This window comes from Coturnix japonica, chromosome 31, assembly GCF_054131305.1.
Source record: "Coturnix japonica strain WE chromosome 31, WE-NBRP24, whole genome shotgun sequence".
NCBI classification, from domain to species: Eukaryota; Metazoa; Chordata; class Aves; order Galliformes; family Phasianidae; genus Coturnix; species Coturnix japonica.
Window position 1 is genome coordinate 4,792,320 of NC_140693.1, and position 20,122 is coordinate 4,812,441.

Here is a 20,122-nt window from a genome sequence, read left to right on the forward strand (position 1 = left end):
GATGCAACGCCCCATTCCAGTCGATGGCTACATTGTGGAAGGCAATAAACTAACTGGCTTCACGTGGGTGAGGTGCCACGAGTCTCATGTCCCCGTCCCAGAGTTCACGGTGAGCAATCTGTCTGAAGAGGCTGATGATCAGTTCCGAGTGTCTGCAGTCAATGCACATGGACAGAGCCCGTCTCTGGAATTCCCAGGGAGCGTGCACCTTGGTAAGCACAAAAACCCCAATGGAAATGGGTCAGTGTGAGCTGAGCAGCTGTGTTGGTTCCCTAAAGATGTTTCCTTTGACTTTAAGGATAGTAGTGCATTAACACACCAAAGGCTTTCCTTTATTACTAGTTCTCCTGTCAACCTCCAGCTACCACTAAAGTGATACAAGTTCTGTTTCTGTGACAGAGACATGAATATCCTTATCTTTTGATATCACACATGTGCAAGAGGCAGAACTTTCTGTAACAGATCTTAAGCATAGAAGTGCTTCTTCCAGCACTCATGCAAAGGGAGAAGTAGAAATGTACCTATGATTTAATCTTCCATCTCTAAATGAGATACCAGACTTGCATCTAAAGAGCATTAAGACATCCATGTTGTTCTTCCTCAGAACCAGTCCTGGCTGTGAAATCCCCCCTAACAGCTGGTGAAGCTGTACCTGGAGGGGATGCCATGTTTACTACTGATCTTACAACAATGTGTTGCAGCACTTGGTACCTCAGTGGTAAAGTCTTACAGGAAAGCGAGACCTGCATCATCAAGAGAACCCAAACTACTCACAGCCTAATCATAAAGAACATCACCAAGAATGATGGTGGAGCAGAAGTGAAATTTGTTGCCGAAAATGTTGATGTCAGCACCAAGATGAGAGTGAGAGGTATTTGCTTTGATCCTTCTCCTTTCCTCTTACAGTCAAGGCATAGTTACTGTGATCTGATGATTAGAACTGGGGCTGCAGGCATTCACTGACTGTATCAAATACCTGAAACTGCATCCCATGGACTGACGTGAGTCCTGGTAATGACCTAAACATGATAGCACTGAGTGTAGGGTAAGCCAGTCTACCCAGCTGCTTGGTATCTGAACCAGATTGCTTCATGCCAGCTGATGAATGTCTGCAGTTCACAGCTCTTGGCCAGTGCATTCAGTCACCAGGTTTACCACTGCATCACCATAGAGCAGTACTTTCAGCTCCAGGTTCAGACAGCCTTTCTGATTGCACTGGAATAGTTTAGAAGTAGGGGAGCAATCATTCCAATAATATCTCTATCAATCAGCTTTGCATGACAAAATAGAACAAATAAACATTCATGATGGGAGGACCTGTTTGTCATTGGGTGGAAACCTCTGCAGAAGCATGTTTAGAGCATTCTTAATCAGTAGAAGGAGATGTTTGGTTGATTTTTACTTAGTAAATCCAGCAAGAAGACCAAATGAAATATCTTGAATTGCTCAGCACTGACACAATGATGAGTGCAGGAACAGAAGGTGATACTTTTTCAGAGATGTTGCAGCAAACATTGACCACGTTAGCCTGATATCAATTGAAATAACGAGGCCTTTGCTCCTGACAGGTGCTGCAGTGAGATTTACCAATAAGAGCAAAGATGTAGAAAAGATCTCCGCTCGGCTGCGTGAGGAAGCCAAATTGCAGGCTGAGCTTTCAGACACAGGCGCTACTGTGGAGTGGATGAAGGATGGGAAGGAGCTCAAGGCCAGTGAAAAATATGAACTGCACATTGTGGGGAAGAAACACACCCTGAAAATTCACAACGTCTCAATGGATGATGCTGTAAGTTGTCAGTGCATCTGTGAGGGGGATAAAATGCATGAGTTTGCATGATGAGGCTCTTCATCATCTTCTGCTGGCTTGTCACCCTTGTTGATCCATGGAGAAACAAGAAAGGCCTAGAGTAGTGTATGCACTTTGGCATTGGAGAGCTTACTTAATTGCTTCTTCTCAAAGAACAAACTCCAGAGAGTCATGGAGACATCTCCAAACAGAATTGAATAATGGGACTAAATTGATGGAGAGCAGAACTTCCTGCCACGGCTTGTCAGCTAGTCTTAATTTTGCTTTTCTTCTCTCTGTCATGTTAGCATAATATTTCATACTGGCAGGTCTGCCCAAAGAATTAAATGAATTAGCTGATGGACGTTTCCATGTGCTTTGCACTGTAATGTGACTATCAAATGAGTAATCAATGCTGTTATTTTAAAATCTGTGTTGGCAAGCTGTAAGACAAACAGCTGCTGTTGGTAGCTTGGTTACCGCAGAATCAGCTTTTGTGTATCTCATAGATAGGGAAGAGACCCTTAAGGGTCAGCTAGTTGGACTCCCCCCGCAATGAACAGGGGCACCGCAGCTCCATCAGGTGCTCTGAGCCCTGTCCAGCCTGACTTTGAACATCCTCAGGCTCACCAATCTTATACCCATGCCACACACTCGCAGTATTTCACCATTCAGCATCACCACTTGTATCTTCTCTTGCTGTAAATCAGAGCGAGCTGGTAAATCATCTGCTGTGCGGGTCAGCTGTGTCTCTCCCATGGGCATCACGTGGCTGCTGGGAGGCTCTGAAGAGCTGCAGCCAGAGGTGTGTCACCCGCTGGGCCTCGTGCCCAAAGGAGCCCACAGGAAAGTGTTGTTGCAGTTTGTCATGCACTGCACTGCCATGAGACTTGACGTGCCAGACATCCTCTGACACGTGACCTCCTGCATCCAGGCAGGACATCTGAGACGTCTCCTTCAGCCTGACGTGGCTGCAGTTTCACACTGGTTTTACTAAGGAAGGAGAAGGCACGTGGATGAAACTCTTTTCCTGCTCTTCCTGGCATTAGCTCATAGTACAAGTAAAGCACTGTCAGGTCAAGCCTGGAGGAGTAATGCTTGTCACTGACCTGTTCCTGTTCAGGGTGGAGCTGGAGGGTAAAATAACACAAGAAATTGTCATTGAAATTCAATATCTGTGAAATTCAGCTGGCTGCATTCACAGAACCTGGCGTTAAGATCTGTTTTCTGGTTTATTTCTTGAGCCTATTTTCCATAACCCAGTCCTCATTTATGAACCGAAGCTCTACTGAAAACCTTTCGCTGTGTATGCTCATGCTGCAGTGCAGCTCTTGTGACCTTTAACAGCACATTCACATTCCTCTGATCACAGGATCCTTAAGGTTGATTAAGACCCTCTAGTCCGACTGCTCACCCATCTCCACCAAGATGCTCACCATCAGCTAGCTAAAAACTCAGCAGAGATGATAGATCAAGCACAACACTGGATTTGGGATGGCTAGAGATTCCTAAGATATCGAAGGGTTGCTTGCAGGTGGTGTTGGCTCAGGTATTCACCCTGCATCCCACCTCCTGTTCTGTTTGGTTGAGAATCATGCATTCTGCAATTTCACTTTGTAATTCAAAGCCCCTTTCTTTATCTGTTAAAAAACTGATCTAAAACAAGCCGAGAAGACTCCGTTGGAACTGGTTGATGCAGAACAAAGGCATCCCCAAAGGACAAGTTGCACTGTTTGATGAACATTATTGGATGAGAGCTAAGCTAAGATTTAAAAAGTTCTGGGGCTGTCTCTGAGCATCAAATACAGAGGAAGCCTGCATGATTCCCTGAGAATGGATACCTCCTACTTTGGTGTAGGGTGAAGGGAACACTAGCAGTAACTCCTATCACAAAATGTCACATGGCTCAGACAAAAAAACCATCAAGAGGGCTTAATTAGGAGCACCAAATGGTCACAAGATGGTCTTCGGGCAGGGAAGTAATCTATCTATGTGATATTGCTTGATGCTATTAGTTCTTAACAGCTTGACTCTAGAGGGACTGTTCTTCTTTGGTCACCTAGTTTTAAAAGAATAGATGGCTCCTGTCTATTACAATTTTTAATGCATTACTTGTTCACTGATGCCATAAATGTGCCTGGCATAGCAATTGGCCTTGGTATATTCAGTGACTGAAAGCAACAGTTGTTGCTCTAAGAAATGCAATACTAAGCTAGGTCTGCCTGTAGCTGACAGCCATCAGCTTGCTCCTCAGGCAGGTTCTGTCTGGATGGAATGAAGGGCATGAAATACTGATGTGCTCATCAAACGCTGCTTGTTAGCTTAGAGACAAGGTGTTGAATAGGTTTGTTCATGCATTGCAAACACGTTACTTATCTGCCTTCATTTTAGCTTCAGAAGAACATGTGCAGAATACAGAATTGATTAAAAGAAATAAGAACTGTCTGCATAGAACTTACTCTTTCCTTACACAGGAGAATCAAGCACACGTTTGTATGTGAGTACCTCCAGAGGTGAAACTCGATCACCCAAATGTAATGAGCAGAGACATTACAATCAGTTCTAACTGTATCTTCTTGCTGTGCTGAATAAGCCTGAGTCAGGATGTAAACCACTTTCTCTTTTTTTCTTCAGATGAAGCCATTAATGTTGTCAACAAGCCCAAAACCACTTCAGAAATATCAGTCAGTCCTTCTGAAGACCTGGAGCTGGTGTGTGAGGTGTCAGCTGCAAGCGGAGCTGTCGTATGGAAGAAAGATCAAACAGAGGTGAAGCAGGACCAGAGGACAACCATCATCTCCCAGGGGACGCACCGCAAGCTCATGGTCAAAAATGTGACCCTGAAAGACCAAGGGAGCTACAGCTGTGAAACAAAAGATGACAAAGCAACATTCCAAGTGAAAGTCAGAGGTGAGAAAATGCTTGGAATCCCAGAGATAAAGGAACGCTTCATTTGGTGTGTCTTGCATTTGGAGGATCAACTGACAGCCTCTCTGGTGCAAAACATTTTGGCTATAGGACTTTCTTGGTCATCTAGTATCATAGCAACACTTTTCTACATGTGATTTACATCCAGGAATGAATTACTGCAACAAAGGGGAGTACAGCTGCGAGGCTGCTGGCTAGAAACTCACCTTCAAGATTCATGTAACTGGTAGGAAACACGTTTTGGTTGATATTCTGTGATTATTCCCTAGTCTGGCTGTGGAAATGTCTGTGTGAACGTGTCCTCTTTATTCTGCCATGAAACTGTTTTGAGAAGGATGAAAAGAAATGCTTACAAACGTGCAGCTAAAATGATTATTTGTTTTTAACAATATTTCATCCAGCTCTTCCCCTACAATTACTTTTATCATCAGCTGTCCATGGATGTCCAACTGTGATTTGTACAATGTGCAACACTGCTCTACCAGTTGATATTTCAACAGTACTATTTACACAGACGTCCTTTTCTGCTCCAAATCCACACCAGCCATGGGAGAGGGAGTAGGTGAGCATCTTCCTCCATTAGCTTGATCTAAATCTGACAGCTTCATCCAATCCAGGGCTTCTCCAAGACCTTTGAAAATTCTGTTACTGTTGAGGAGACAGCAGGCTTCTGGGCTTAGGTTAGAATATGGTGCCCTGTTGATGGGTCCTGAGAGTGTCCAAGCCTTACATGGAGAAAACCATCACTGCTCTTAAGATGTTTTGCAAGCAGGTGAAACTTGATTGAAGTGTGGCAGTGATGCTTTCTGAGATCTCTGGCCCCTAGTTTTTCTAGGCTTTTTGTTTGCCTCTTAAGATACAGTGAGCTGCTCTTAATTGTGGCTGTGTCCTTTGCCACGAGCATACCTCTGAGCACACAGTTATTTTGAGCTCCTCTTCTTCCAGTGGCTCGGATGAGCAATTCTGAGAGATATGCAGAATGGGGATGGCTGTGCTGCTGCTTCCTTTTCTGTCTTAGCTGTGGTTTTCCCTTGCAGGGCACAGTTCTCTGGCAGGGCCCAAGTCTGTGTGGGTCTCTCCATCCACAAAGCTGCTCACCGTGCAGGCGGCACAGGCTGAGAGGAGAGGCCAGAGCAGCTCTCCTGTTGCAACACGGAGCAGCAAGATACAAGTGGAGGAAGGGCCTGCAGCTGTACTGAGGAACTTCAACGCAATCATTGATTTTCCATCTGAAAGATAAAGAAAGAGGAATTCCCTTTCCAGCCCCTACCATCATTGTTTGGATGATTTTTATTGGTTTATTTTTTGTCCATTATATCTTTGAGGATTCAACTAACACACAGTTGCCCTATGGCCTCAGTGGAGCCACACAAGGTGCCTTTCCTTCCTGGTTGGGCAGGCAGTCACAAGATGCAGAAAGCCATGCTGGCGTCTATCCTGTTCTGTGCTGGCTGTACATGGAAATCTTGGGGTTTTCCAGATTTCAGGGCCATGTGCCTGAAACCAATTGTGCTTCTCCTGTAAGCAGAGCTGTTGGTCAGACTTGCTGGCACTAGAAATTAAAGGTGGCAGTGAGCTGAGGCCGAGGAGGTGTTAACGTAAGAGTCAGGGATGCTTTTGAACTTCCCTTATAACTGTACGGTTCCTCAGAAAGCAGTTACGCCTGCCAGCTCCTTTCCTGTCCGGCTGTGGAGCCTTTGCTCACATGCTCCGAATCTTGCTTGAAATCATTGAGAGGAATGTAGCCAGCAGGACTTGAGGGCTGAGCTGTAGGAATGGAAGCATCCTCTGCTGTTTGAAACAGAGGGTGTTTCTAAGCTGTGTTTCAGCAGAAAGCAGGCATTACCAGGAACAGGCAACTATTGGCAAGGGCTCAGTGCAGCTCTTCCCTCACCCTGCACCACGACTGACAGCATGCTCTATTTTCTCTCCAGACCAAGTTCTTCCAGAAAGAGGAAGGAATCACCAGCTTGCAGTTGGCGTTCCTGCTTCTGCCTGGGCAAACCATCCCCTGTGGCCAAACACCAACTGCAGAGCAGTGCCAGGGAGCCCTCTGAAGCAGAAGTCTTGGTCCTGGCAGGTAAGGGTGCAAATCCAGCTTTCAAAACACTGCTTGTCAGCAACACAGGTAGAATTCATGCTTTCAGTGGGCTTGTACCTCCTTCTGGCATTCAAGCCTGTGCCTGACATCTTTGGTTGACTCCTGTCTTTCCCAGATGAGTCTCACAAGCTGCTTGAAACCTGCTTGACAGGCAGCACCAAGCCTTTGCCTCCTTGGACAGTGAAAGTTTGACGCTAAATGCTGTGTATCTACTCTTTCCAGGTGAATCGATCCCTTGCCAATACATGAACCCACCAGCAAGTTGCAATGATGCACGTTGTGCTTCCATCAATGGAGTGCAGTTAGGATGCATGAGTCACTGCAGTTCCAAGGACAGCCTTCCACGTGACAGCAATGATGGAGAGAAGGATGTTTGACCTATTCAGTTTTGGGCCCCTCCCTGCAAGAAAACCTTGCGGTTCTGGAACGTCTTCAGCTACGAAGGTAGTGAGGGGTCTGGAGCACAAACCTTACGAGGAGCTGCTGAGGGAACTAGGATTGTTCAGCTTGAAAAAGAGCAGGCTCAGGGGAGACCTTATAACTCTCTATAACGTCCTGAAGGGAGGTTGTAGTGAGCTGGGGTTTGGCCTCTTCTCTCGTGTGATCAGTTATAGATCTAGAGGGAATGGTTTTAAGCTGTGCCAGGAAAGATTCAGGCTGGACATTAGGAAATATTACTTCCCCTAAAGGGTATTCAGGCATTGGATAGCACTGCCCAGGGAGGTGGTGGAGTCACCGACCATGGGAGTGCTCAAGAAACATTTGGATGTTGTGTTGAGAGGTATGATTTATCCGGGAAGTATTGGTAATGGTTGGACCAGATGATTTTGTAGGTCTTCTCCAACCTTGATAATTCTGTGATTCTGAGCTGAGAAACTTTTCTTGCTCAAGTCCAGCTTCCAAGCTTAACCACCTACAATGAAGTTGATGTCGTTTTTCTGGTAGCCCTCAAGACAGTGTCCGCATTTACCCAAAATCAGGAGGTAACCAGCTGCAGTGAAGTGAGCAATTTCAGTGCCTATTTCTGATGGTGGCAATGAGTTCAGAGGTCACACTTAATTGACGGTGCCTGTTTCCATTCTGACAAAGGATGTAGTTGCAGCTGACTTCCCGAGGCTGCCATACGTGGTGGTGACGCAGCCTTGGGCTTCTGCGTTTGCATGACTCCCACCTTTCCTTTCTGTGTCTTGCAGGTCAGCTGGTGCTGGAAGCGGCCGGTATCTGAGTAGGAATGAAGGTGAGTGCAGGAGCAGCTGCTGAGGGGAGGAAGGAAGTCCATGCTAATGAGCTCTGGAGCATCTGCGGGTACGGAACACGAGGAGGCAGCAGTGATGCAGGGGGCTCCCCAGCAGGAAGCTGGCTGATCCAAATGCTTGCTGAGAGTTTGGAAGCCCAAGCCCTTATGGTCTCTGTAAGGGTGGCTAGTAAAAAGATGTTAACCAAGATGGTGGTAAATAGTCAAAGATTATTAGCAAAGGAAAACTGACCAATGTTGATGCCTTGACCAGAAAGCTGAGGCAGTCTCAACTGGGGAGCAGTCTCCAAGAGATTCTGCCTTAGTGGTGGTCAGCGTTTAAATGAGGTGAGGTCTCAGAAGAGGTGCAGTCGAGGTCCACCCCTTCTGGGAGCACAGCTAGATTACTCTCACCTGTGCTCCCGCAGCTGGCCCAACACTTGCCTCAGCTGATTAATCAGAGGTTCAAGCTGTGATTTCCCATACAGTCTCTAAGCTGAAGGCAGCATCTCCTTGATCTGATGGTGGTGTGCCTGAGTGAGGGAGTGATCCAAGCTGGATGCAAAAGAGTCATCTTAATTTCTCTCCTATTTTACTTCAGATGACACCTATTGGGTGTTGGTTTCTTAAAATTTGGATCTAGGAGGTGGCCTCTCCCTTTGCTTCTGGTGAAAGCACAGATGTGCAGCAGGAGTAGAAGACAAAGAGTTTTTCTTGGTGACAGCAACACCAATTATTTGATTCAAATGTAGAACTGTGATGAAGATGGTGAAGAACAGATCCGCCTCAAAGACATGCTTGATCACATAAGGAATGAGCATGTGATCCAAGACAGGCAGCGTGGCTTTAGCAGGGGAAGGCCATGCCTAACCAATCTGGTGCTCTTCTATGATGGAGTGACGGCATTTGTGGACAAAAGGAAGGAAACTGATGTCATTGACCTGGACTTGAGCAAGATCTTTTACATGGCCCTCCACCACATCCTTATCTCTAAACTGGAGGGATGTGGATTTGACAGGTGGACCACCTGGTGGATAAGGGATTGGTTGAAAGGCCACAGACAGAGGGTGGTGATTCATGGTTCTGTGTCCAGGTGGAGGCCAATAACAAGTGGTGTCATCCAGGAGTCTGTCTTGGGACCAGTGCTTTTTTACATGGTTATCAGAGACACCAATGATGCAATGGAGTGCACCTTCTGCTGTTTGCTGAGTGGTGGGGCTGATGCAGTGGAAGGAAGGGATGCCATTCAGAGGGAGCTCAACCGAGAGGTTGGCCTAGGTGAATCTAATGAGGTGGAACACAGCAAAGTGCAAGGTTTTGCACTTGGGCTGGAGGAATCCCAGGCATCTGTACAGCCTGGGAGGAGCAGTCCTTAAGAGAAGCCCCGCAGAGAAGGACCTGGGGGTCCTGGTGGATGAAAAACAGAACGTGAGCCATCAGCGTGGTCTTGCAGCTCAGAGAGCAAATGGTCCCCTGGGCTCCATCAGAAGAGGGGATGGCCAGCAGGGACAGGGAGGCGATTGATCTTCATGATCCTTGAGGTCCCTTCCAGCCCGGGCCATTCTATGATTCTGTGATTACACTCGCTGTCAGAAATAACGGCAGCTGTACAGAAGCTTGTTTTTTCTTTCTTTTTCTGGCTTTGAAGGAGAAGGGGTGGAGCAAGGGGAGACCCACTGGTCATTTGTCACCTCATGAACAGGATGGATTCTGCATTGACTGTGAAAAACCTGGGCTAGTAGCATGGGCATGTTTCAGGCTGGACTCTTCTTTTGCTGCTTGGTTTCCTTTTGGCTACAGGGAGACAGCTGTCTAAAGGTGTGTTTTCAAACCCACTCTCCAAAACCGTGTTTCATTGTTGCAGGTGGTTCAGTGTGCTCTTGCAGTGCAGATGCTGTAGTTTGCTGTAGAATCTGAATGGTTTCTGTTCCTAGGGGAGGACTGGGAGGAGGTAGTGAGAAGAGAATTCAATGCCTAAGGGGAGGGGAGATCGGGGATTGGTGGGAGAGGGAGCCAATAGGAGGGAGAGAGGAGTTGGGCGCAGGGTGATGGTAACACCCCTTTGTGATGTCATAATGCCACTTTGTGACATCATAATGCTTCTTTGTGATGTCATAATGCCCTTTGTGATGTCATAATGCTCCTTTCTGACATCACGATGCCCCTTTCTGACGTCACGATGCCCCTTTGTGATGTCATAATGCCTCTTTGTGACGTCATAATGATCCTTTGTGACGTCACAATGCCCCTTTGTGATGTCATAATGCCCTTTGTGACGCCATAATGCTTATTTGTGATGTCATAATGCCCCTTTTTGACATTATAGTGCCCCTTTGTGACATCATAATGCTTATTTGTGACGTCATAATGCCCCTTTGTGACATCATATCACCCCTTTGTGATGTCATACTACCCCATATGAAGTCCAGGCAGAGTCAAAACTTATGGACCTGCACGAGGATCACTTTCAAGACAGTGGCTCTGTTGCTTCAAGCTTATTTGCTTCGTCCTGCCGCCACTCTATTACCAAGTATCAGCAACCTCTTGCATGATTCAACTTGCAAACGTTTGACACTAACCCTTGTGTTTCTGTGCCTTCCTAGATAATTCGAGCCCTTGTCAACCCCAAAGATCCAAACCAAGTAGTGATGTGCAGTGTGTTTCTATCAATGGAGAGTTCTTATTAAGCACAAATCGCTGCAATTCGGATGACAGCCTTCCACATGGTAACAGTGATGGACACAAGGGGCTCATCCACGTTCATGCTCTCATATCTCCTGGCTCTGCTGAAGCTCCTGACCTGAGCCTGCCAGACACCACAGTCACCTGCCTGGATTGTGACCCAGCGCCTTTGCAGTGCTGCCCATCCCAAGCACAGCCCGAGTGCCCCAACAGCAGCACCACCATGCAGGAGCAGGGCAGCATCAGTGAGGTGAAGCTGAGCATCTTAGATGGGGACTTAGAGTCAGGCTGCCAGTCCCAGGCACCAGGCAGCAGCACCAGCTCTGAGCCACTCTCATCTTGACAAGAGGAGTCCCATCTTCACCCTTGACCTCTCAAGCCCTCCTGTCTTTTATTGAATAAAGTCACTCTCATGCTCAATCATCGCCTTGGCTGCATTCCGAGTCTTCATTCACAGGGATTGGGATGAATGCAACAAACAGCAAGGCAGCTCAGCTTGCAATGCTATGGCTGTGGGGTTCGTGCAGGCAGAGCTCTGGGTTCCCATTTTGCATGGCTTTGGGATGTCTGCAGCAAGATCTCTACCATTTTGTATGGCAGCAAATAATCTCTAGCATCCAGGTTGCTGCTCATGATAATCCCAGTCTTCCTGGCTGTCGCTTTGTGATACCTTTCAAAGCCTTTTGATACTCTTTGATGCCTTGGCTGCTCCCTAACACCTCTGTCCTCCTGCCATGTTGACTCATGTCTCCCACTTTTAAGCTGGCTTTGCAGATCATCTCCAGCCCTGTCATCATCACGCTGCAGCAGGAGGTGCTCACCTGGCCCAATGTCTGGCAGTACTGCTTGTTCTGCAGATGAGCAGCTGCCTCCTCATCTCTTCAGCTACAGTAGTTTTTCTCAGGGCAGTTAGATGCAGTCGTGCTCCTCTGGATTTGGTGTGTTAAATCCATGCTGCATGGCAGCAGTCAGTGCAATACAAAGGTGTTCTGTGTGCCACAGCATTTCTCCAGGGGCTGCCAAAGGTAGAAGCACAACACAGCACCATCCTTCTGACAGTAATGTCTGTGAGTGTTAGACATGTGAGCACTGCATCATCCCCAGCGTGTCAGTGCTTTTCCACACCAACCTGACTCTCACACTCTGCACTGAATGTAACTCTGCTCTTGTGGAGACAAATGCTTTCTGTCACATCCTCCATCCCTGCAACCATTTGCCGGTAGGCAGCTCTTGCAGAAGAATCAAGCAGCAGAACCTTTTGCTCACCCTACAGCATGCAAATGCTATGAAAGCAGAAATAACCTGGCATGCTCTGGGTCTGCAAGGCTGCACAGATGGGAGAGGTAGATTGTGTTTTTGCAGTGGAAGTTTCCAGTATTTTCAGTACATAGTGTAGGCCCTAACTGAATGTATAACCCTCTTGTAAAACAGCTGTATAAGTAGTTTTTCCACCAAGAAAGTTGCTGAACAGAGTTAAGTTCAGACTGGGGGCATTCTGACATGGGGAGAATTGAGACAAGCACAAGATAAATACAGGGTGGGTAGAGCCCAGCACAGGACAGAATGAATGTACTGACTTTTGGAAACATTGCCCTTCTCTGTCCGCAGAAAAGTACAAGGCAGACCTAAAAACAAGAGGTTGGTAATTGACCTTCTATGGAAATGAATCCTAGCCACAGTCTCGAGGAGTCTGTGAGCCTGAGATGCTCAACCAATGAGAGCCATGAGAGCATCACCTGCATTGGGTTTAGGGCACAGAACAGAATTGATTTCACTGACTGGTGTGCAGTTTCTCCCTTGCCAATAGGGGATGTGCGCGCAGTATTGCAGTAATGAATAAGCACTGCTGCTATCGCTGCCATCTTTGCCTAACTAGAAATCTTTGACTTTGAGAGTTTCTCACACAAGGGGAGAGGGTAAGAAAGAGGCACAGAAAACTAAGGAAAACTGCTCTTCTTATCTATAAAAATTGATACAATTGATGCTGTCTGCATTTTTTTATTATTTTTAATTTTTTGCCAATGTCAGTTAGATTGTTTTAAAATATCCACACACCAAAATCTGACTACCAAGCAAATGTAATGAAAATGAAATGAAGGTGAGTTAGCGGAAAGCACAAGGCCATATTATATCAGGCTCTAGCAAATTTACAGGCAGTCACTGCACGAAGAGGTAGATCTGAGTTGCACATTATATGATTCCCACAAAGATTAAGGAAATCTGAAGCTTTCAATATATTTCCCCTATAATCAAAAGAGAACGGATCCCCAGGGTCTGTCCCGCAGAGGTTCTTTCCGTGGTCTCTGCTGCCACCTGCTGGCCAATAAGCGGAACTGCCACTGTTGGGCGTTTGGTGCCGCAGGAAGCACAACGCAGATCTGAGTTCTGACCGGTCTACGCAGCAAATCCGCCAATCTTTATTGTGATAAGCCCTCCACATGGCATTGCGCATGCACTCGAACACGCAACAGGCATAGATTTCTCCTAACTCCTCGAGGAGCAGGCAAGCAGAACAACTGAGCGCAGCACTGCTTGTGATTGGGCCACCCCCATCATAGAGATGTGTGTTAGATCTTTTACCCACCCCTGGCTTTTTTGGCTACAAGGGCACATTGCTGGCTCATGGTCAATCTGTCGTCCACCAGGACGCCCAGGTCCCTCTCAGCAGAGCTCCTCTCCAGCAGCTCTTCTTTCTGCTTACACAAGGAAGATAGTCTTGTCAATGCAGAGAAATGAATCACAGAATCACAGAATGACCCGGGATGGAAGGGACCCCAAGGATCATGAAGCTCCAGCCCCCCTGCCTGGAAGGGCCACCAAACTTCCACATTTACTAGATCAGGTTGCCCAGGACCCCGTCCAAGCTGGCCTTGAACACCTCCAGGGACGGGGCATCAACAACCTCACTGGGCAGCCTGTTCCAGGACCTCACCACTCTCCTAGTAAAGAACTTCCCCCTAACATCCAACCTGAATCTTCCCTCTTTTTCAACTTAAAACCATTTTCCCTTGTCCTGCTATTAGGGGTCCTTTCAAAGAGTTTACTCCCCTCCTGGTTACAGGTTCCCTTCAGGTATTGAAAGGCTGCAATGAGGTCACCCCGCAGCCTTCTCTTCTCCAGGCTGAACAAACCCAACTCCCTCAGCCTGTCCTCATAGGGGAGGTGCTCCAGCCCCCTGATCATCTTTGTGGCCCTCCTCTGGACCCTTTCCAAAATCTCCATGTCTTTCTTGTACTGAGGGCTCCACACCTGGACACAGTACTCCAGATGGGGCCTCACATGAGCAGAGTAGAGAGAAGCACCTCCCTATCCCTGCTGACCACCCTTCTCCTGATGGAGCCCAGGATACCATTTGCTTTCCAAGCTGCCAGAGCGCACTGCTGGCTCATGTTGAGTCTCTTGTCCATCAGGACCCCCAGGTCCTTCTCTGCCGAGCTGCTCTCAAGGACCACTCCTCCCAGCCTGTACAGGTGCCTGGGGTTCTTCTGGCCCTAGTGCAAAACGTTGCACTTTGCTGTGTTGAACCTCATTAGGTTCACCCGGGCCCACCTTTCAAGTCTGTCAAGGTCCCTCCAAATGGCATCCCTTCCTTCCTCCATGTCAACCGTACCACTCAGCTTGGTGTCTTTTGTGCTAATCCTGTACAGTCCATCTTTTTCTACTTGACTACCTGCCTCTGCATCCTGCCTGCATAGAGCATTGCTCTTGAGCACACAGTTCACGCTATAGAAGAGAGCTAGGTTCAGCTTGTGGGATTTGATGAATGCAGTCTGGAGAGATGCTGCAGTGCTTTCACGTGGCTCCTTGTGACTCTCCTTCTCTTCTCCAGCTGCCAAGGAAGCAATGAGTGGAGAGAGGAGTCCTAGAGTGCCTTGGCCCCCTGCTGGGTGCGAATTCCAGAAGGTGGGGATTGTTCCTCTTCCTTGTGCTCTTTGCTTACTTGTACCTCAGCATTCAGAACTTGAAGTGCCCCTCCCAGCAGATGAGGGGCGGTGCTACTCTGGCTGTGGGACTGTCTGCAGGGTTACCAGCCTCCAGTGAAGTGCTGGGGTGTGTGAAGTTCTCACAGTGAAAAAAATCAGCCTTCTGCACTTTTGTGCTGAATATTAACCACGTTTCTGATCATCATAGTTCTGAATCCTACATCTTGTCTCAAAATAAGAAAGCAACAAGTTATTGTTTAAACCGAAGTAAGTAAATAAAATAGAAGCTCTTGCTATGGAAAGAACACTTTTGTTCATTCTCCATAATGCATCTTTTCCTGCTAAGATTAAAAGGTTTTTATGTATCTTCTTCACTTTTCCTTGTGAATTGCCTTTCTCAGGGTCACAAGCTATTTACATATGTATATATATGGGAGGAGGGAAGCACCACTTGTTCTCCAGACATTCACTCTCTTCTCTCATTCCAGGAAATCTCAGCCATTCTTTGCATTTTAGGAACAACACCAGATTTCCAGGAATATTGCAGTGAGTAAAGAGTTTCTTACCACCATAGACTTTGAGGGCACTGGGTTGCCTATGGTCCTGCTCAGCCAGTATCCCATGCACTGGGTTGTTTTCTGTGACTTGGTTCTCCTTTTTGGAATCATAGAATCCTTAGAGTTGGAAAGGATTTCTGAAGGCCATCTAGTTCAACCCCCCCTGCAGTGAATGAGGAAATCCACAGCTAGATCAGGTTTCCCAGGGCTGTCTCCAGGGATGGGACATTTCCTATCCAGATCCTCTCATTTCCAGCCCCGAGGATTACTGCTCTGAGGCTGCACATCCCACTCATCTACCCATGTGGTATTTCTTCTGGCACATCACTTCGGGTTTTCCCTGAACCTGTGTCCTAAGTATGGTTCTCCTACCCCATGGACTCTGGGCATTGCTCTGTGTGCTCACATCCCAAGTGCTGTGTCTGCACATGCCCCAGAGCCCCCACTACTCCTGGGCTCCCCTCCAGTGACAGGACAGTGGGGACTTGACTTTGCCATGGATGTGACTGCATCTCACAGGAAGAAGTCCATTCATGCTCCTGTCATGTACAGTGCTAAATAAATTTGGGAGTTGCTCAATAGCTCAACAGAATGACAGCCTTTTTCCTTAAAGATAGATATTGCCTTTAATCAGGTGCTCACTTGCTTTGCTTGAGTAAGCCAAACTCATTCCAAGAACAAAAGGGCTGCCATTGCAATAGCCTGGCTTTTCAATTTCAAACTATCTGCAGATTACAGAATAAATGAAATATTCAGTATACACAAATACTATACAGAATGATATGATACAGACCATTTCATTTTCTTTCATCCTTTTCTAGCTTACTGGCTTTTATGTAATGGGTAGACCTACATCAAAAGCCACGCTCAAGTAAGAACAAACAAATACTTAAAGCACACATTACACATGGCATTCCTAAGCCTTCTGTAAATGATACCGAGTTATTCTTTGAAGAATAGAGAGGCACTCTAATAAACTTCTCTATGAGACCAGACCATGACACGGTGACAGAGCGGCATTTTTGAGTGCTTGGCATATGTAAGATACCAGCTGCCCTTGGGGGAGAATGTGTATTTGACAACAGAAATAAGGGCAGTCTTTGCTGCTAGGACCCTAGGACACAGTGCAATGTGCATCTTCCAACTCTTTTTAACCGTATCTGTCACTCCTTCAGTAAGGAGATGTGAGCTCCATCTCAGGCAGCACCACACTGCCAACTTGTCAAGCAATCTCTCATGGTCCTCTTGTAGTATCCCTTACACCTGGGACATGTATTCAGTCTCTGAGGGACTACTTCATTGACTGTCTGTCTCTGCCTGAACATCTTTTCTGCCTGTCAGGGTGCTGGCAGGCTGGGGTATTTCCTGCTGTGACCATGAGATCCTGCTCATCCCCAGGTGGGGGCATATCACTGCAGTCTGACTGCGATCCACTTGCTCTGTGGGTCAGGAGCCAGACATGTATTTAGAGCAGTGTTTGGGAAGGACAGAAGCTCTGGTCAGAAGTGCTATGGGGGACAATACCAGGCCGACTCTCTGAGTATGGGATATACCCTGCAGCTGGAAAACTGACATTCATCCAGAAGGAAAACATCTGAGCAGTTTGCCCAGCCTGTGACACTGGAGGAATGTACACTGCTCAGTGCCTTTGGGACTCAAATGTGATCCATACTGAGTCTGACCAGTGGCTCATCGTGTTGACGCAGAAGCTCTTCTGTTCATATCTTCTGGCTCATTAAGTCCAGACAGTCACTGACTGCAGCCGTAACCCTTCTCTACTTTCATTCCTGTGGGAATCTCTTAGTCAAACATAATATTTCAGCATTATACAACCAAACTTCATTGTTAGTAAGGCCTGTACAGTAATGCTTATGTTTTCTTAAAATATATGTATGAGTTCTCCCTTATATACACTCATTCCAGTCATTCATAGTTACTATTAATGATTCAGCATTTTTCTGTGGTTTCAGGCTTTCCATGCCACCCATGCTATTTGCCAAACTAAAGTCACTGCTACTTTTTGCACCAGAGACTATGCTACATATCCTGTGGCCAGCCCGCACTGCCATTTAGACCACCTGTTCCCAGTCTGTTCTAGAAGTTTCCCACAATGTCACAATTGCCAATATGAGAAGGATCTCTCTTACAGCACAGCAAAAACTTCAGAGTTTTTATTACAATATTTCAAATGTGAAACAAATCTCTCCAAGTGGGAAGTGACCTCATCCCCTGATGTGAGTCCCCTCTCCCTTGGCACATGGTGGTTCCCTGGGGCATGTCCTTGCCACCAAAGTTCAGCCGATCTTTCTGTATCTCCAGAGACTGTCCCAAAACTACTCATTGCACATTAGTATCAGCTCTCCTTCCAGCATCAAAGTGCAGATGAATCAGCCGGGCTCTTCCTAGGAACTCCCATCTCTCTTCTCACTTCTTAACCAAGTTGAATTTTAGTTCTGATCATGCTTCAGTGTCCACAAAAACGTGATGAAATATCGTTAAGCTGTCTGAAATTGAGTTTTAGTTTGCTTTCAGAGGGTACTTTGGAAAATTTTTCTTTATCTTTGTCAGCCTTTGTAAGTAGTTGAATGACAGCTTTACCTGTCTCCTGTGATGCCTTGCAATGTGACATGCTGCCTGTGAAGTGCTTTTCTCAGAACTATTATCCTGTATGGTACAAATCACACACTTTATGCCAGCACCTCCTCCTACTCATGCCATTTTCTCTTAATGCTAGCAGGTCAGACTGTGTCCTGGATGTTATACCTTGTCTGTTGTGTTCCTTCCACCCAAGATATCTGTTCTCATCTCTGATTCCAGGACCTCAGGTCCATTCTCCCTTGTTCCTGATCATCTGTCCAAAGCACAGCCATTTCTGTGTTTCTTACAGCCTGCATCCCCTCTTTAAATGTTGGGCAACAATATCCATCATCCATTCAGCTGATGTCCTCAGGAAATAATCATACATCTGTGGCCACTTCACATCATTTACCTTCTAACTTTCTAGATATCATTGCTAAATTCTCACTAATTCATTTCTTCTACCTTTGTGTAAAAGTGAACATACATATTACGGCATCTCCCTGCTCTTTCCCTTCCTTTCCCCACCATTTTCATTTCCCTCAAGCCCAGAGGGAAATGCTGGAAGGATGCACCTTCCTGTGAATGTGCCCATGACTCTCCTAAAGCTTGCCTTGTACCAGTCTCAAGTCCTTCATTTCTTTCCTTTTCTCATTGCATCCTTACATTACTCCCTTAAGAGGGTCCTGGTCACCCAAGTCTCCACATTATGTCTTCACATTTCATCAGTCTTCTTTGATCTGTGCTAGCTGGCATCTAGCATTGTCAGTCCTTTCTGGTTTACTTCTTGTAGTCAGTCCTCCTCTTTTTTGGCTATGACATCTAATGGGTCACCCAGTCTGCTCTGATTTATGGTATCTCTCTCCATAAAAGGTTGTGGAAGTGGCACATAACTCCATAAGTAATCCCATTCATCAGAGCAGAGTCAGAATAATCACCTATTTATCTCCTATTCAATAGACTTGCTACAGCACTCATTATGAATTCATTTAAACTGATGCACAGTGTCCCATTATGCACTAATGGTGATGAGAAACATGACAAAACAAATGCCATTTTAAAATTGGGAAATGAATCTGTTCAGCAAGATGTATAACTATGGCTACTCATGAATTCTTACTCTTGCAGTCTTCTGCAGCACACACCTTGTTGTCTCCTCATACCTGAGCTGTACCCTGCTATGATGCTTCTGGCAGAATCAAATCCCCCCCTGCCATGGCTACCAACACATGTTGTGGCTGCATGACTCCTGCATTCCTACAGCCCACCCCTCAGCACAGCCCCTGTGCAGAGCTCCCACTGTTGCATTGCTTCTCTCATGACTCTGTAGCACCAGCACAGCCTGAGTCCTTGGTGCTGGGGCTGGGAATTGCCCAATGACTGTGGCCATGCTGAGCGCCCTGACTGTGCTGCACTGCACCATGCAGTCCTGGTATGGCTCTGAATGTTCTTCAGGTCTCTCCCCTGTTCTTATCTTCAGGAGGATGGACTTTGTAGGGCTGTTAAATCTTCCTCTGGCACACCTTTGAAGCCATTACTTCTCATCCTATCACTAGTTAGCTGCTTCTGCTGAATAGTTTTCCTAAGGCAGTGGTTCGGCTATGTAATGTAGTGCTGCAACCTTCTGTAGAAACAGCCCAAAGGATCCCAGCCATGTGTATGACTGCCCAAGAAGCTGATGTCTGGAGCGGTAGGATGAGTCCAGGAGCTTGTGGAAATCCTTGCCTTGCCATGGAGCCATATGTTTGAAGACTTTGATCACAGCTTTGCGGGGAAAAAAAAAAGCACACTGGGAGATGATGGCGAAAAGATTTCTTCAGAAAAAGAAGCATGTGTAGAACAACCCCTCCTCTCGTTATGTTGCTGATGCTCTGGGTGCCCCTGTTCATGCCGAATTGTTCTGGAGGTCAGCCCTGGATAGGAGTGTGTCAGAGGCCAGCAGACCCAGCACTGCTCAGGGGGTTCAAGCCTCTGCCAACCTGGTACAGATAGTGGGGCTGCTAGAATGTGTGATCCCCCTTTCCCCACCCTTCTCTCCCCCCCCCCCCCCCAGCCATGTCTAGGCTGTAGGAACAGCAGTGGAGTTGTTGTTGTACCTGTAATGATAGTTCTGACCCTGGATGTCCCACCGCTCACTGGCTGCAGCATCTCCTCTTCAAACTTCTGACTTCTAAGGGCTTTGGTTCATGTGGAAACTTCTCTCAGAGGTCTTGATGAGGAGCAAGTTGGATGCAGTCCCAGAATAGCACCACTAACAAAAGCTCTCACAAACAGCCAACCAAAATGCATCCTGAAGTGAGATCACAGAAATGATGCAAAGCAATCAGATGAGAG

General features: G+C 46.7%; 1 protein-coding gene and 1 long non-coding RNA gene across 3 annotated transcripts in view; both read left to right on the forward strand.

Annotated features, from left to right (window-relative positions):
- Positions 1 to 20,122, forward strand: part of LOC146755673 (myosin-binding protein C, slow-type-like) — a 43,084-nt gene that overhangs the window by 13,151 nt on the left and 9,811 nt on the right. The window lies entirely within an intron of this gene.
- On the forward strand, positions 1,568 to 6,778 carry LOC146755675 (uncharacterized). 2 transcript variants are annotated; one of them, XR_014937966.1, is made up of 6 exons: positions 1,568 to 1,786; positions 4,421 to 4,696; positions 4,863 to 4,940; positions 5,146 to 5,276; positions 5,752 to 6,088; positions 6,649 to 6,778. It is a non-coding gene; the product is annotated as an uncharacterized LOC146755675 (long non-coding RNA). The 2 variants fall into 2 exon arrangements; XR_014937967.1 differs by lacking the exons at positions 5,146 to 5,276; positions 5,752 to 6,088 and having other exon boundaries at positions 6,649 to 6,683.